The sequence below is a fragment of the Suncus etruscus genome, chromosome 16 (genome assembly GCF_024139225.1).
Source record: "Suncus etruscus isolate mSunEtr1 chromosome 16, mSunEtr1.pri.cur, whole genome shotgun sequence".
Classification (NCBI taxonomy): Eukaryota; Metazoa; Chordata; class Mammalia; order Eulipotyphla; family Soricidae; genus Suncus; species Suncus etruscus.
Window position 1 is genome coordinate 69,120,290 of NC_064863.1, and position 4,829 is coordinate 69,125,118.

Below are 4,829 nucleotides of genomic sequence, written 5' to 3' on the forward strand. Positions count from 1 at the left end.
ATCACCAATAAAGTTGTTAATACCATAACAGAAGGTTTAGTACACTCAGCCCCCCCTTTCTTTTGAGATGGAAGATACACTAAAAGAGAGAAAAAAAATGTCTGACAATTCTTATATGCCTAATCAATCACTCACAGGCAGGAAAAATAGTGATCCTCCCCCTCCCCATTAACATTAGAGGTAAAGCCAAAGTGAAGCATATAACAAACCCCTTATTTCCTCTGGCATTCTTATACCAAATAAAGAGGTCACTCAACTACTCTGTTAGGTTGTTAGACAAAACCAAACCAAAAACTTGTGCTCTGGGGTATCAAGACCTATTTTGTTACTAATCAGACAAATTGCAAATGGCCTCTCTTCTGTGAGATCCATGAAAAACTGAATTTTTCTTTTTCTTTTTTTTTTTTTTTTTTGGTGGTTTTTGGGTCACACCCGGCAGTGCTCAGGGGTAATTCCTGGCTCCAGGCTCAGAAATTGCTCTGGGCAGGCACAGGGGACCATATGGGATGCTGGGATTCGAACCGATGACCTCCTGCATGAAAGGCAAACGCCTTACCTCCATGCTATCTCTCCAGCCCCGAAAAACTGAATTTTTCACCACTTTATGCGAAATACATAGACTGGACAAGCTATTTTAGAGATATCATGGCAACCTTGCAGTGAGGAGCAGATATAATTTACACATTGACTGTAACTAGGAAAATAAGTAGATTTTTAGGCCGGTCAGTTTGCTCTTTTAGACCTTTAACTTTAAAGGACACATGAACCTGAATAATGCAAGTGACTTAGAAAAAGAAAGCTGAAAAATTAAATCTTTTAAAGCATTTTGCACAACAGGTTTAGATAGAAAAAGAATTTCTTCAAAGAGTTCTTTAGGCAGCACTCAAAAGCATGCTTGCTATCTGCAGCATCATGTACTTGAGTCCTCTGAACAAAAATTACAGCACAATTTAAAATATATATTATGTATTGACAATTACTATAAATCATTCGATAGACTGTAGCATGTTAATGGAGTGGAATAGAAATAAAAGGCAGTCCACATTCCTATTTTCCAGATAGATTTACTTCAGAAGTCAACTGAATTCCTTGCTCATGTTTTGAGTACAGCCATTGTGATAAGATCTAGAATATAAGAAGCACCCAATTTTTGATTCACACTTAAGTGGATGTAGAGAGGCACCAGCGATTCCACATCTCCAAGAATAGGAAATATCAGAGTTGCAATGCAGGCCACTCCCAGATAGTTAGCAGACTAGGTCCTGAGAACACAGTTTTGTTTTCTGGTTGAAATGACTGTTCAAAAAACAAACTTTTGATTAAATGTTCCTTGCTTCGTGTTCCTCTTCTTCCTTTTGTTGTTTCTTTGCAGAGGGTAGAAGAGTTGTGGCGACTCTTTCCTAAATTTTCTTCCTAATTTTCCTTCCTAAATTTCTTATGGCTCTGATCAGAAACCTGGAAATGGAACTTGTCTATTACACCATAGTGACAGGATTGAACTTCTTTATGGCGAATCACAATATCCATACACACTGAGGCTTTACTGAGCCAGCTGCATCTACGACAATATACTTATTTGGAGTAGTACACAAAACTGTGAACTTTAAGGAAAAATTTGTATATGCGTTGACTGGTCATTTGCATAGAATATTAGCTCCGTGAGAAACACAAAAACAGGAAGATTTCTTTCCACTAACTCTGACTGTCCTTTTTGTTGATGCATTGGCATTGAATCCCCATTTGCTGCTGCTTGTTTGTACAGTCTCAAAACTATTTTGGACTTTTCTTAAAAGTCAGTTAAAAAGTCCAAAGCATTTTGGCAATCTCAGCAACACCGACTTCTCGCCCTGCAGCTTCAACTGGTCCTCGGGTCCTTTTTCAGTGTCTCTGAGCTGCACTGCCTTCTGGGATACCGGAGGACTCAACTGATATCCAAACATTTCTTTTTGGTTTGTTTGTTTGTTTTGGGGTTTTTTTTGTGGGGGTCACAACCGGCAGAGAGCTCAGGGGTTACTCCTAGCTCTATGCTCAGAAATCGCTCCTGGCAGGCTCAGGGGACCATATGGGATGCCGGGACTGAACCACCTACCCTCTGCATGAAAGGCAAACGCCCTACCTCCATGCTATCTCTCCGGCCAGGATACCCAAACATTTCTAAAGATAACTTTTGTTAGTTTTTGGCTTTTGGTCACAGCCAGCAACGTCTGGCTCTGGTTCTGGTTTGCACTCAAGAATCACTCCTTGCTGTGCTGGGGACGGGGCAGGCATTTGGATTTTGTGAATGCCTTCTCTGCATTGATTGATATACTGGTGTGATTTTGTCTTTCTTGTTGTTGATGTGGTGTATGATGTTGACTAATATGTTAAACCATCCTTGCGTCCCTGGGATGATATCCACTTGGTCATGGTGTATGTATAATCTTTTTGATGTGTTGTTGAATTCATTTGCCAAGATTTTGTTGAGGATTTTTGCATCTATTAAGTGAGATTGACCTGTAGTTGTTTTTCTTGGTGGGGTCTTTGCCATCTTTGGGAATGAGTATGATATTAGCCTCATATTAGGAGTTAGAAATGATTCCTGTCTTTTCAATGTTTTGAAAGAGCCTGAGGATCAATGGTAATAATTCTTGGAATGTTTGATAGAATTTACCTGCAGTACCATCTGTTCCAGGACTTTATTTCTTGAGAGTTTCTTAATTAATGTTTCAATTTCCTTAGATATGATTGGCCTGGTTAGGCTTTCTATATGCTCATTATCAAGTCTCAGAAGATATTTTTCCAGAAATCTGTTGGATTCTTTTGGGTTCTCTAACTTGAGTACAGTTGTTCATAATAAGCCCTCATGATGTTTTGGATTTCTTTGGGTTCTGTTGTAATCACTTTCCTTTCATTTGTGATCCTATTTATTTGGGTGTTTTCCTTTTTTTTTTTTCTTTTTGGTGAGTTTTGCCAGTGGTTTGTCTATCTTGTTTATTCTTTCAAAAAACCAACTCCTTGTCTCATTGATTTTTTTTGTATTGTTTTCTTTGTTTCTATGTTGTTTATTTCTGCTCTCGTTTTTATTATTTCTTGTTTTCTGGCTGTATTTTGGTTTACTTCTTGCCTTTCTTTTTTAGATCCTGAAGATGTCCCTTTAAACTGTTGATTTTGCCACATTCCTCTTTCCTGACATAGGCCTGTATTGCTATGAGTTTACCTCTAATTACTGTTTTGGCTGTGTCACATAGATTTTGACAATTTGTCTCTTCATTATCATTCATCTCAAGGATTCTTTTTATTTCTTCCATGATTTCCTTTTTGATTCAGCTGTTGTTGAGCAGCATGTTGTTTAATCTCCGGGTGCCAGATTTTCTGTACAGCTTCTTTTTACAACCAATGTTGATCTCTGTTGCATAGTGATCTGATAGGGTGCTTCTAATAATCCTTATATTTGTGACTGTGCAAATTATATTTATATTCTACGGGATGATATATTCTAGAGAAGGTTCCATGTGTACTCAAGAAGAATGTGTATACTGCTTTCTGGGGGTGGAGGGCCCCGTATAAGTCCATTTTCCTAGTTCTTCTAGTTTCTCATGTAGGGCTCTTATGATTTTGCTAGTTTTATGACTAGTGGATCTGTCTAGTGGGGATTATGGTGTGTTGAAGTCTGTTACTACTATCATATTTCTTTCCGTATGTTTCTCCAAGTTTACATATTTCGCTGGCTCTGAATTTGGTGCATAAATGTTGACCATTATTTTTATATTTAAAAATTTACCAACCAGCCCCTCCGCTGAACCGGGATCCAAAGCATATGATTATTCAGACCAATGGAACAATTAATGGTGCACCACAGACTTATGTTACAGGTCCCACTCATTGAACACATTTTGGCAAATCACTACTTCCATTTTTTATTTTTCTCTCTTTCTCTCTTTTTCCCTTACTTTTTTCCCCCTCTCTCCTTTATTCTTCTTCAATCAATTCAATTAAATTTTTTTAACACACAAAAAAAAGCTCTCACTGCCAATTGCTCCTTAGGAAAGATACCTCTATACTTAAGATGCAGTGGACAACACTATATAGGGTAACCACATCCTATAGTCCTCACAGCCACATTTCTTAGTACTCTAGAAGTGAAAATTGTGCTTATCCTAAAACGCTCCAGCCACTATATAATTCTGAAACCTTTATTTAGCAAAGACCACCCCCTCTCAGTGATGAAGAGTCTCGAAAGAGGAAACCCCTCCAATACTGATGCACTGGCCCAATCCTCTTTAACTTATTTTTATTGAATTTACTTATTCTTCTTTTCTCTTCTCTCTTAGTTTTTGTTTTCTCAACTTTTTTTCTCCTACTCCATATCTTAATCAACACTTATCTTTTCTTAACTCAGTCATATCTTAAGAGGTCAGACCCAGCCATAAATGTCAGGCCTCCAATAACAACCTAAGAATAGAACACTAACATCTGTCATTATGTGGGCATGAGTTTGTAGACAATAGACTCCTCTCTGATTGCCAAACCTAAAATGTAAACAAGCCATGCCTAAAATGTATATAGTCCCTCTTATATACCACATCTCTGTCCCCTTCAGAAATCCTTCTATCCTCTCATCCCCAAATCTAGATCCATCATCCTTCCTTATTTATTCTTCTTTATCCTCAGTTATTAATCCATTAGGTACTGAGACCAACCTCCTGCTCCAATCAACCACCAGCAAGCTCCAAAACCGAAAGTACACACACCCCTCACCCCACATCACATGCCTCAGCAAGAAACTACAACCAACATACCTGCTGACTCATGCTTTATGCTTTTTCTTACCCTTCTAATAGTGGACTGTC

The 4,829-nt window shown here is 38.2% G+C and overlaps 1 pseudogene; it reads right to left on the reverse strand.

Annotated features, from left to right (window-relative positions):
- Window positions 1-1,093: 1,093 nt before the first annotated feature.
- LOC126032642 (motile sperm domain-containing protein 1-like) lies at window positions 1,094-1,723 on the reverse strand (annotated as a pseudogene).
- Window positions 1,724-4,829: the final 3,106 nt, after the last annotated feature.